This window comes from Leguminivora glycinivorella, chromosome Z (assembly GCF_023078275.1).
Source record: "Leguminivora glycinivorella isolate SPB_JAAS2020 chromosome Z, LegGlyc_1.1, whole genome shotgun sequence".
NCBI classification, from domain to species: Eukaryota; Metazoa; Arthropoda; class Insecta; order Lepidoptera; family Tortricidae; genus Leguminivora; species Leguminivora glycinivorella.
This window is the reverse complement of record NC_062998.1, coordinates 48,575,142-48,589,168: the sequence shown is the minus strand read 5'-3', so window position 1 is coordinate 48,589,168 and position 14,027 is coordinate 48,575,142. Positions and strand designations below refer to the sequence as shown.

The 14,027-nt window shown below is 37.6% G+C and overlaps 1 protein-coding gene across 1 annotated transcript in view; it reads left to right on the top strand.

Moving 5' to 3' along the window:
* LOC125240555 (disco-interacting protein 2) overlaps positions 1-14,027 on the top strand; it is a 143,614-nt gene that overhangs the window by 87,125 nt on the left and 42,462 nt on the right.

The following is a 14,027-nucleotide window of genomic DNA, read 5'->3' as shown; positions in this document are numbered from 1 at the left end:
GTTCATGTGTAGTGCTTTAAAATCACTATTATTTAAAACAAACAACAACTTTATCAGCAGCTTTGTATGTTACTCTAAAAATTACTAAGTTTAAAAGTGCTTATTTTTCAAATAAACATTCTGCTGGCTAAAATAATAAGTGTTTAAAAGAGTTCTAGGAATGTACGTCGAAGCAACTCTCAGTCTCTTTATTAGCAGCAAAATGACTAAAATATTAGAACTTATAAACAATAAAGCGTCAAGATATCCAAAATGTACCTTTTTAATTTTGTTATTTTTTTTTGTATTAGTGTATTGAATAAAATGTATTCTATGAATATTCGGACTTAATATATTCAGTGATACAATTCAACAGCAACTAAAGACGTTATCATATTCAAAATCATTGTTAACAAAATAGCTTGTAGCTATCAATAAAAATGCTAAACACCGCTTTGCTTTTTAGATCATTTTGTAAACAACAAGTACCTATTATTTTCACTTGTATACAATTTACAATTCATTAGATATGTAATTTTCTTTACGCACGCAAACAAAACTGTTTACAAAAACCGGGTTAATCATATTGCAAGTTGATTGAAATGTTGAATACATGCATCTGTATGAAAGTGTAAATATAAAACTGGACACTTTGCTCGGCACGTTGAATAATACAACGCGTAGCCATAATGGCAAGTGCAATAGATTATAATTTAGATACGTGTTCATGAACTTATAACAATCACATAGTGCGTGCGTGAGTCCAGCTCTAAAGGGGTCAGTTTTTTACATTGGAATAATTTCAAAAGATAAACATTTTTTTTTATAAACTGGCGAATTCACGCCTATTTACGGCATTTTAGGGAATGGACATGGGCAAATAGAAACCATGGTTAAGGTCCGGAAACCGTCACTAATTTTAGGTAAACTATATATCCCAACTGTATATCCCAAAATTGCTATCCTTTTATTAAAAATCACAGACAACACAGCTATTCCTGCACGGTGCACCCAATAGTCCGGTTCATTACAGATTCCATCAACTCTCAAATGGGCCATTTTTTTTTTTTCAAAGTTGTCCATCCCACTTTTTTGTAACATAAGTATTTTGATCCTGATAGGAGAAAAAAAATGTCCCAGGAGTTCCATACATTTTTAAACCTTCCATTCCGTTACCGCAATACAAAATGTATGAAAAAATGGTAACGGAATGGGAAAAAACCTTGGGACACTTTTTTCTCCTATTAGGATTGAAAGAGCTCGCGATTCTGAGTGGAAAACACATAACAATTTCCAAATCCAAAGGAAAAGTGTGGGACAACTTTAAAAAAAATGGCCCAAATAGTCCTTACACCTAGGCGGGTGCTGCGTGCGTCCTATGCACGGTCAAGTGCAGCGTCCGCTCGGTGTACCCCTAGCTACAATACATAGGTATATAAATAAATATTGGGGACACCTTACACAGATCAACTTAGCCCCAAACTAAGCAAAGCTGATACTATGGGTGCTAAGCGGCGATATACATATTTAAATAGATAAATACATACTTATTTACATAGAAAACATCCATGACCTAGGAACAAATATATGTGCTCATCAAGTCATCACACAAATAAATGCCCTTACCGGGATTCGAACCCAGGACCGCGGCTTAGCAGGCAGGGTCACTATACCGACTGAGCCAGACCGGTTGTCTTATAAATGTATTAAATTATTATTAAATTATGAAAATAATATGTATTAAATTCTCAAAAGGGACTTTACAATGATATCGGTCTCGCGCACGTTTCCAAAAATTGATCATGGGAAAGATATACTTATTCGTATGAAACTAAAATGTATTATTTTTTGATTTCGTATTATGCTACCCGGCCGTACATTGACTATAACATTGACAATATAGTAATAGTACATCCCCCTTACTCCCATTTAAAAAAAAGTGTCAACATTTTGTTGTTTAGAGTGTTAAGAGCAATAATTTCATGGGGGTCATGACCCCCCCTCCCCCCACCCGGAGCCTAAGTTTGCCAATAGACCACGTGACCCCCCCCCCCCCTCCTGGGGCCAAGGGCCTTTACCACGTGACCCCCCCCCCCCTGGGCACGAAGCTGGATCCGCGCTTGGCCAGAACTCTCAACTGCAACGGGAACCAGCGTCCAGTAGTAGGTAGGTGTGCTTACGTGCGACGGGCGAGCATGCATACATTATTAATAAGATTCAATTGACCTGGTTTCGTTCCTTTGCCATTACAGCCTAGTATGACAGGAACGACGGTGCTACACAGAATCGCCATTTCCATGGGCTATTTCTGAATTAACGCGGAAACAGCAGAGAATTTTCAATGCTGTAGCTCCCGATAAAACAGTTATTGTGGCAAGCGCTGTCAAAGTAACTTTGTTATTATTGAAAAAGGTATATTTAGCCGTTATATTTTGTTAAATACTTATTTGGAACATCAAAACGATATTCAATGAAATACCTAGGTATTACAAATAAAACAATTTGTAAGTTTGGTTGTCTGAGTTCCTGCAACACAAGCCTTCTTGAGCTTACCGTGGGACTCAGTCAATCTGTGTAAGAATGTCCTATAATACGTACGTATGTATGTATGTAAGTTTGACATAATATTAATAAAACTCGAAGATTTGTTTTGTAATAAATTACTAGCGATCCGGCCTGACTTCGTACGGGTTACTCGTATATAATCTTGAATCACTTTTATCTACCTATTAAAAAAAACTGCATCAAACCCCGCGACGCAGTTTTAAAGATCTAAGCATACTCGTATAGGCATAGATAGGGACATTCACCGGGAAGTGACTTTGTTTTACACTATGTAGTGATAAAAATTTAATCTCAACATTTTCCTGTAAACAAAAACATACAGTTTAATGAAAGAAGGTTGTCTATTTCGAATTTGCTTTCACGCCACCACCACGAGCGTTTCAAGAAAAAACTATGTCAGATTTTAATAAACAAGTTAATTTCACCTGACCGCCGAGATAGCTCGGCCAACTTTTATAAACCCGCGACGGTTGACAGGTTCATTTCGTTCCATATTCAATAAAGTGTTCCATTTTCGACACATTGCTGCTGACAGGCTACGAACGAAAATAGGAAAATCTAGACGAATTTATTGAGTCGCAAATAGGCTACTTGACCCTTTTTTAAAGTCTGTCTTATATGATTAAGCACTGTCCAATTAACCGAAATAAAATATTACTATATTTTATTATGATTTAAAAACAAAAAAAATATTTTAAAGTATACAGTCGAGTTCATAAATTTATGTACATTTCTTCACCTTAACTTGTTGCAATTAGGTGAAAAAATTTACACATATTTATGAACTTGACTGTACTTTTACGTAATCATGCGATAACAACTCAGTCATGTTAATCTATAGATTATCTGTGCATCAGGTCATTCTATTCGAAAACAATATTTTTTGACTTTTTAAGTATGAAGGCATAAAGTTCAATATGTCAGTGATTGTTGACATGCAGTAAGGTTCGAATTCGATGACGTCACTTCATCGCTGAGGGGGCGTCCATTAATCGCGTCATACGTTTTTGGCTTATTTTAGACCCCCCCCTCCCCCATGGTGATCTTTGGTGATATTTTCAGGACCCCCTCCCCCCCCAGCCAATATGACGTGTAATTTTTTGCCAACTTAAGTAAATTTTTTTCGAATACATGAATCAACCAAATCTTGGCACTAAAAATGGCGCGAAATTCAAATTACGCGTTTTATGAAGACAATGTTTTTTTTTTAATGTTTGTTATTCGATATCTTCCTCATTATTGGACCAATTTTGAATGTATATACATACAGATTGGTCCCATTTTCATCAAAACCCAATTCTGATAATGGGATCCTGGAGATATCAAGGGAAATCCTCAAATCTTAAAGGCATACATATTTATAGCGATTTTTGTGTTTTTATGAGATCAGCTGAGCATGCATTTACGTCCAGAAGAGTGACATTTGATGCAGTGGAACTGCTGATGATGATCAGAACGGACCTCCTCAAATCTGAACGCACACGCGTTATAGTGACCTTGGTATTTTTAAAAGGAAAACATGAATTTACGTTAAGAACAGTGACATCTGATGGAGTGGAACTGATGATGATGATCAGAAAAAAAAACTTTTCAAATCTGAAAGACTTAGTTATTTTTATAAGAACAGTAGGTATGCATTTTTGTTCAGAACAGTGACATTTGGTGCAGGTAGAACTGGCGCCATAGCCGAATGGCATTTCTCCGACGCGAAACGAAAACGGAAGGTAGTCTGGCTCTGTCGCGCCAATACGTAAGAGCGATAGAGATAGATATCTACTAGCGTTTCGTTTCGTGAGCGTTTCGTGAACGTTTGTGCCATTCGGCTACGCACCCAGCTGATGATGAGCAGAACTGATCTCCTGAACGTACGCGTCGCCGTAACTCATGTTAGAAGATTTCTTCTCTTTGTTATGTTTGTTAAGCATATTGAGTTTATCAAGGTCAATTTCTTATAATGAGGGAACTCCTGAAACCTTAACCGTATACATAATTACATAATTATGTATTAATTATATACCTATGTATTATCATCAAATAATCAAAGTTTTACATTGAAAATAATTTAAAACATACACATTTCTACATAATCCAAGTAATCCAACATTTGCAAGTATCTTTCACCAGAACCCCAGAAGCAGCGGTTTTTTTTTCTTATAAAATATTTTAGTGCCATGATTAGGTTGACCGTCTACTATAAGTACACGTGATGAGGGCAAACTAAAAAAATCTTTGAGAATTAAAAATAGGACGATTATATCACCCAGCTCTTTTTGCACTGCACAACGCAAGTTAAGGCAAATTAGCGCACATGGATTTTTAAAACTCAGCTCAGGTTTAGACAGTCAGGGGATCGATTTTTGAATTTCGAACGCCCGAATTCGCCGTTCGAAAGTCTGTGGAAAACGAAGTAATGCTATTTTTGATAAAGTACGGCTAGTAAATTTAAAACTAGTGGTAATGATCACTCGTTTTCGATTCTGTTAGTAGAATTGAAATCGCTAGTAGTGGAGATATTATTGAACGAATTTCACGAAATCGAATGGCCGAGATTCAAAAATCTATGGAAAAGTTGATAATATTAAAAAAAACAGCCCAGAAATATGATTTTTTGTTCACTTACTATAATACAGTTTATCACACAGGAACAAAAAAAAAATACACGTGATATGTTCCTGACCCCCCCCACCCCCCATGGTGATATTTGGTGATTTTTCCATGACCCCCTCCCCCCCCTATACAGTATGACGTGATTAATGGACGCCCCCTGACAGCGTTTTCGGTGGCCAAGATAAATAAAAAATTACATACATTTTTAATCGAAAATACGTACCTAGTCAAAATACACTTTTTATACCCAAAATCTATAAATATTGTTTTTTTTATGTCAAATACTACAAAAGTCGATTAACTTTACTTTTTTTCTTACAGTAAATGATTATTTACTGTGCCAAATTCGATATGAGTCTAGTAGCCTATTATGTTTTCACACACTTTACATAAGGTCAAAGTGGAATATGAAAACCACATCAAATGAACTGTCGGCTGCCGTATTTCCGGACCGATACGATGTTCAAACCCTAAAGAAAAGTTCTTAAGGCCAGCAATGCTAGTGCATCTACCCTTCTTGATGTTTTAGGTATCAATGGGCAGCGGTACCGTACTCGTTTGCCTGCTACCTTTTTTTTTATCCGGCAGACCGTCACATGGCAGCAACTCGTATTTTCATATTACAGTTTTATTCGAGAAAACGGGTGCTTCGATTGTAATTATCATGGTAAATATAGTTATTTACTGATGCTAAATGTATTCGAATACGATAATATTTAACAGAAAAGTCAATTAATTTTTTTACGATGATGCCTGTCTGCGGTCTACCCATCAAAGGAAAATCAAGCGCTGTTGTCTTTTGGGTCTAATTAAATTACATTTCAAAGTGGCTTTGCCTTCAACTGAGATTAGGCACAACCGGCCTTCTCGACTCGGCAATCCGCATCCACTTGATTCCAAATTCGGTGCTGAAACGTGCCGATAGCCAACAATGTTATTATTGCGGATAAACGGAATTTAAAGCTTCGCTAAGTCTGAAACATAGCCAATCAATAACTAAAAGTTGTGTAAAATTTTCGCTGGCGCTGCATATCAAGTTAGCACTGGGGCACTAGGGTGCTTAGACAAGCTGCACAAATGCACATCTATCTCGATCCGTATCGTAGCTATATTTCTCTTTCTCTCTTCCGTATTGCCGCGACAGAGCCAGTTGCCTTCTGTTCGCCACGAAGCGTTAACGACTGTGACTGACTAGGCCGGCAGAGAAGTAATAGTGACATTAGTGACTTTTTGTAGCATCTTTCAGAACGGACTCGTTTCAGTCCTCTGTAAAAAGTAAATGTTTCAGCGTCATATTGTATTATTTATTTAACCAATTATAAAAATCTGATAGTGAGAAAGCCAATTTTAAAAAGTGAGTCTTACTCTTTGTGTCAATCTTTCCCACTATTGTAATTGTCAAAATAAAGCGTGCCATGTGCGGTCCATAACGTATATTTTGCACGCGACTGCCCACCTTGTGTACTGGTACCCCTTAAAAGGCTTACAAACATTGACTACTAGCAGACCTTATCCATTCGCAATAAGTTGTATATCCAGTCCGGTATGCACGCGGGTGCAGTTGTCAGTGTCCTCACGCGCCGCCCCCGTTACGTCGGCACGCGTCACAGCCTGCAGGAAGCGCACATCCGCACCGCTGTTCAAGCGAGAGTTGGCTAGAGCGTGGAAAGCGCGCCGTCGTCCTTAGTTCTCACGGCTTTGATTAACTAAAGTCCAACGATTAGGAGTCTCGAAAGATGATGCACTCGTGAACTTATGCAGTACGTAGCGACTACTGACATTTGGGTCGGCGGCAAAATGTCAATATATGTACAGAAACTTTAATCTCACAGGGCTATTGATGCGAGAGTTGATGGTTAGAGCGTGGAAAGCGCGCCGTCGTCCTTAGTTCTCACGGCTTTGATTATACTAAGTACAACGATTAGGAGACTCGCAAGAATGCTTTTCGGTACGACTGGTGAATACGTGGGACATAACGATAAAGCAACTTTTTTACGAGTAGTGGATATTGCATTGACGGCAAAATGTCAATATACAGATACATTGAACGCATCGCCACGCTGCTAAAGCGAGAGTTGGTTAGAGCGATGAAAGCGCGCCATCGTCCTTAGTTCTCACGGCTTTGATTAACCAGAGTCCAACGATTCGCACGATTAGGACTCTCGCAAGAAGATTTATCGGCTCGGCTTAATAGCGAGTAGCGAGATAGGCTAGATATTCTAATGCCACATACGCGTAGGAAATAGCGAAGTTCGAAAGGTAGTCTTTGGTGGTCGGCCACATTGCAATTGGTCTGGTATTGTATTGCTGCAAAAATTTCAATATACGGATTAAATGCTCTGGCATGCCGACATGTTTTGTTGATCTTTCACATAATTTTGTTTTTAGCAGAGGTCTTTACATAATACATTTTGAGAGACTCCTGGGCTACTAAGGAAGTTGCCCAGGTAAAAAGTAAATAAAACCTTACTGTCACTTCCCACACACCATAATATCTATGATGATAACAGTTATTTAACTTCCATCTTCCTGTTTCCAAACAAGTCTTTTTAACTTTTTTTACTGATAATATTACATTGACACTGACACCGATCGATGGAATCAGGCCTTAGTTTCATATTTATTCATCACTAGCTTTTGCCCGTGGCTTCGCTCGCGTTAGAAAGAGACAAAAAGTAGCCTATGTCACTCTCCATCCCTTCAACTATCTCCACTTAAAAAATCACGTCAATTCGTTGCTCCGTTTTGCCGTAAAAGACGGACAAACAAACAGACACACACACTTTCCTATTTATAATATTATAGTAAGTATGTATTAGTAAGTATGGATTCACTGCGTATAAGTAGGCACAAGAAGATTATTTTGCTAATTCGCGAATAGATAATGTGCTAGTCAATCAGTGCTAATCCGTTAATCTTGCTTATTTTTACTCTCCAACCACCCACCGCAAAAATAAATATAGAACGAACCACCACCAAAAGTACAAAACTCGACACGTGCTTCGCCTCTCTACGAGGCATCATCAGGAGATGTCGGAGATGTAAATTGTCCGAGATTCGGCAACTGACAGTTCAGTCTGTTGCCGGTTTTCTGGTGTAACCTACTTGATTTTAACTGACAGTGATACACTTATTTACTAACGTAGATACTATAAAAGATAAACCTATGTAATACCTAGGTACGCCATATTATTAGATGTGTTTGTGTATATTTTGATTACCCACAGCGTGCGTAATATGTGCGTTAGATTGGACAAAAACCACAACAAAGCGAATGCAAACAGCCGATTACATTGAACTAACTGATTTCTACCGGCCACTTGAATGTCTCACAAAAAACGATGCGTATCTCTTACATCAAAATCTTTTTTATCCACTTTTTACTCGAGTCTTGCGGGATGCCCAAATCATCGTTGCGTGGCGTAGTCTTTAAGATCTTTAAAATAAATTTTGATTGGATACTTATGCATTTGATCAGCAAGCAAGAGTCAGACCAAGATAATGGGGCAGGGATTATGATAGCACAGACTTAAAGTGATAAGTGAACATCTGACAATGCTCCGAATTTGCATTTTTTTGTACTTTCCTTCTTTGACTATACATTTTTGACCAAAAATCTAAGCCACACTTGTACAGCCCGGCAACTACCTACTTAAAATCCTTTCGGTTTACTTTTACGCTCAGTTACTTCGTAGCACAGGCATTTACAAATATCTGTATGTCCGTGCTGCCGAGGCCGTATATGCAATATGCAGACTGACACTCAATCACTCCCTCAAACTTCGTCGCTTTGACATCGGATTCCTGGCAGCATTGGCAGGCTTGATTACTTAGTTCGTAACGCCTAAGTAAGCTGATGTGTAACCAGCTGTAGTTTCAATCAGAACTAGGAATGTACATATAATACGCGAAACATAGTAAGGCTTTAAGGCAAAATACACAAATAAATATAATGTTTATGTACTAATACCTTTGTTCGACATGAAGATTAAAAGTTATAATGTAATGATTTCCAGATTATCATTAGTCATTATCCTGAACCGTCATCTATAGATTGATTGGGTTATTATAGGTTTGGTTTGTTTTATGATCCTGAAAAGTTACGCGTTTCTGGGAAAATTATGACTAACTAAAATGTGGACAAAGATACATTATAACTTTTATTAACTTTATGGGAACCAATACAGACTCATACATTGCACAAATATTTATTTATTAGTAGCTAAATTATACTTCGGCGCTTTCACGAAAAGTTGTTGAAAACCTGATTCTCACAAGTCCTCGAGTTTTTTTTGGCTCGTACTTAGAATCACTAGCAGATTCAATCCTGATAAAAATGTTCATAAATTCTATGGAAATTGTACTTTCCACTTCAAGTAAAAAAAAACGGATGGAGCGGAATTTTGAGAAAAATCTCATATTAATGGAGATTACTGTCGCTTCTAAGTAGAATGATACAAAACACCAGGATTTGTGAGAATCTAGTTTTCAATTCAATAACTTTTCGGACATTTACAGTTTTTTTTTAAATGGGCCGGGCCAGTATACAATTCTGTATAACCTATATACCATATTTATTTACCTACACTTTCGTAAAGGTAGTCATTGTTTGCTTTGTTTTCCGTGTCCTTGTCCCGCATGTCAGTTACCAAGTTTGACTTTTATGTTGTTTGCAGCGTCCCCGGATCCTGACCAGTCCTGCCCCACCCACTACGAAGAATTCCTGCAAAACCACTTTACCCTCCGATCCTTCCTGGACAACTTCCTCTACTTCAATGTTGTTTTATTTAAATAAACTGTAGATATATTTGGACATTTAATTATATGGCTTTAATTCCGATTTATTAAATTTGACACTCACACTCACACAAATAAGCGCGTAATCACATAAATAATGGTCCACCGTAAATTCAAAGTAATCTTTACGGGTGGCGGTGTCGCCAGAATCGCGTAATTAGTACAGTACATTAGTTCCGATTATTGTCACCCGCATAAATAAAGTTGTAAAAGTAATGCAAGGTGGGTGGTTTTAGATAGTGTATTAAGCGGGGACGCGAGTCGTATTAACCGTGAAAAATTGTGTGAAAACGAGTCTCAAATTGTAGGGACCGGCGTAAAATGGCGTATAATGCGGGAAATCGTATTAAACATTACGATACACGATACAAGTGCGTAAAAAAGGAAGTTCGAAACGAGTGGCGATAAATTAAAACACGACCGAAGGGAGTGTTTTAAATCGACACGAGTTACGAATTTCCTTTTTGCACGTGTATCGTACGACGTTTTTCAGTACAGATGGCCCTCCGAAGTTTCGACCTGGCATATAATGAACCACTTCTCGCACTAGTGCTTAAAAAAAACACCATCTGTACTGAAAAGAATATATCACAACAAGTAATATCACAAATTGATGTCCAAGGTACTCAGCCCTTGAGCAGCGTCAGAACTGAGTGAGAACAGTGACTCATTTCACAAAGCTTAAAGTTACAAATTACAAGCGGAAGTCTCTTTTCAACTTGTCATACTGAAAGTGACTACCACTTGTAAATTGTAACTTGTAGCTTCGTGAAATAGGCCCCAGGGCAGGGGCCCATTTCTCAAAATCGAATGTTACAAGTTACAAGCGGAAGTCTCTTCAAATAAAAAATTTCGTAACGTCGACCAAGTACGTAAGTGCAAAAGAAGAAGTAGGGATTTCCTTTTCGCACATGTATCATAAGACGTTTTTCAATACAGACGGCCCTCCGAAGTTTCGACCTGACAAGAAATGAATCACTTCTTGCACTAGTGCGTAAAAAAGCAACATCTGTACTGAAAAATATACATTGCTATGGTCACAACACGAGGCTGCTTTGAGTTCTTGTCGCTCAAAGGGGTAAAATTACCACACGATACCAAATACCTTTTCATCATTTACCTAAGTGTGATTGCCGTGGACATTTATAATCCTCCCTTTTAATTAAACGCTTGCTGTAATCACTGCAGCATTTCACATACATTCATACTTTACAATTCTATTGCAATTTCGCCCTTCCGAGCTCGAAATAACGAAACATATGTACTGAATACTTCTTCAATAAGAGTTTGCAAAACTATCCGTTGCTGTTTGAAAGCTTACGAGATACAGCGAAATTTGTAATTTATGGAAATGCGTATTCAGGTCAGTATTTGCATGGAGTAAGTAGAAATTCAATATGAATTCCGAAATGCCGGAGGTTATGAATTCGCGTATTAATTGAAGTTCATTTGGACAGTTATCATATTTTGCTTACGAGAGTGGTACAGTCAGCATTGAATATTGTGTTAAAAAAACGGTGTTATCCTTAACATCACCTTCGCTGACAGTAGGCTCAATATATTCGTACACAGTAGGCTCGGATCATGTTTTGGTGAGTGTTTGTAGGTACCTACTTAGTGCGTATTAGTGTTAAAACAAAATCGAAAGGATGGGTGGGATTTTCAACCAAACCAAACATTTACTGAACTCACTTGATCACTTCACTTGCTTTGCAGCTTCCGTTGCATCATTCTACTCATAACTACTTACGAGAATACTTATCCATACTAATATAAATGGGAAAGTGTGTGCGTCTGTTTGTTCGTCCGCCTTTCACGACAAAATGGAGCGACGAATTGTCGTGTTTTTTTAAGTGGAGATAGTTGAAGGGATGGAGAGTGACATAGGCTACTTTTTGTCTCTTTCTAACGCGAGCAAAGCCGCGGGCTAAGCTCCGGGACTGACAGTTTATAGTGCGGTTCTCCTGTATTAATTTGTTGGTTTCGCGTTTAGCCTAATATATTTTTTGTTCTAATTTAAGGTGTCTGTAGCTCTGCCGTGAAAAATATGTATAGAAATAAGGAGGCCGTTCCATAACTGCCACCCGTACAGAATAAGGTCCCACGAAAAAAGAAAATAAACATCGATGACTTCGATTAAGGCACAAGATTCATGGATTTTAGGCTGTGCGGAAAGAAGTAGCGAGTCTTAAAACCTTGCTTTTTAAATTTTGATTCTCTAAAACCATGTTTTAATTTTCTACAAATATTAACGGGTAACCAGTACACGCTGTCCCCAATACGTATGACGTCGGCACATTATTGCCATATGAAAGCGGTTTGTAGCGACACTCTTTCAGGGTCAAATAAAATCTTGTCAGGCTATACCTATAAACACAACTACTATATGAATTATGACTAACAATAATCTGATTCATTTCTGTTTTTAATACAGTCATATTCCAAGAACATAGTTAAAGAATACGCAAAAGTTTATTTTTATTCGTCAATGTAAACAAATAAATTACGAAAGTTTATTGAGAATAAGTTTACAAACAATAATAAATCCTTATTTTAATTAATATAAACAGGTAGGTACCCAGAAATGGAAAGGTGTTCCTAAAGGAGTAGGTAGGAAGTGGTAACAGAAATAACAATGTTGCCTATTCTTAGTATTTATTCTTTCAACTTAGGATGATAACCAGGGATCAATTCAGTCCATCGAATAAGGTTTATCTCTTTCTTTTATGTTTTGATAAAATATACACTACTATTTAGAATTTATAAGCTGAAATCGCAGTAATAAACTAAAGAAAGGAAGCCCTTCAGATTCAGTGCTTCAGACCGGATAGCGGAAGGCGCCTAGACATTCGAGAATTGCACATACCTATTTTACAGGTACAACACAGAGTTCAAAAGTATCACAAACAATATTAGCGAAATGTCACAACTAGACATTAGTTATGAGACTTTATCACACTGTAATACTGTGGTAATTTTGCAAGTGAAACCAATATGGGTTGAAAGATCTGAAATGAAATGAAATATTTATTTTCCAAGTAGGCATATCACAATGCGCATATGAACGTCAAATAAAGCTACGCCGGCTCTAACCCTACGCATCAGCCTCGAAAAGATTTCAGTCCCCCCTCAGTTGGAGGCCTATCCGCTATGGGACCGGCAAGAAACACGGCGGGCCACTTCTTTTCAAAACATTACATCTTACAATTAACATGCATTAAAAAAAACAAGATACAATTTAAAAAGCAAAAGTATTCATCAAAAAAAATATTAACAGACTAGGTACCTGCTCTCGAATAAAGTTTCTCGCTATCTCTCGAATTAAGTATTGCACCCCCATTCGAAAGGAATTGACTAACGAATCCGTTAATTTCCACATATTTACATCGTCAATATCACCTGTGTGGGATTCCTAATTGTGCCCGGTTCCGTGAAATCGGATCACGCTGCCTTTGGCAATTTACCTGAATTCGGATTCGGATTGCACGATTTCGCTTTGGCATTTTTTTGGCACCTTTCCAATGCGGGGTGCATTGAAATTGTTTAACTTTGAACAATGTCTGTAATGTGTGAATTTGTCAGATATTGTGTGATCCGATATAGTATCAGTTAAATTTAAGAGTACTTATAAGGGCCACTTGCACCAACGAAAAAGAACTAACCCCGCTAACCCCGAGTTAAATGTTTGGTGCAAGTGGGCCTAAGAAGATTCTTGTTGTTGTTGTTGTTGTTAGGTCCCTCCATTTTCGTTGGTGCAAGTGGACATAAATAAACTAAATTAATCTTAAACAGCTATCTGCTTAAGATGAATTAACACGCGACATAAGGATTGAGTTTTACCTTTTTGGCACTTTGGCACGGAACCCTAATACGAAAAGAGAATAGAATGTTCTATTTTGGAAGCAACAGGCAATATTGAGAACTCTGCATTAGAGGCGCCTCTACCACAAACCGTAAATAAACAGTTATATGTATTTACAAATAATTGTTAAAATTTGTCACGAAACTGTTCACAGGTAGGTACCTATTATCATAGATTAAATATAAGATCATACCATCCCATACATTAAAATGCGACC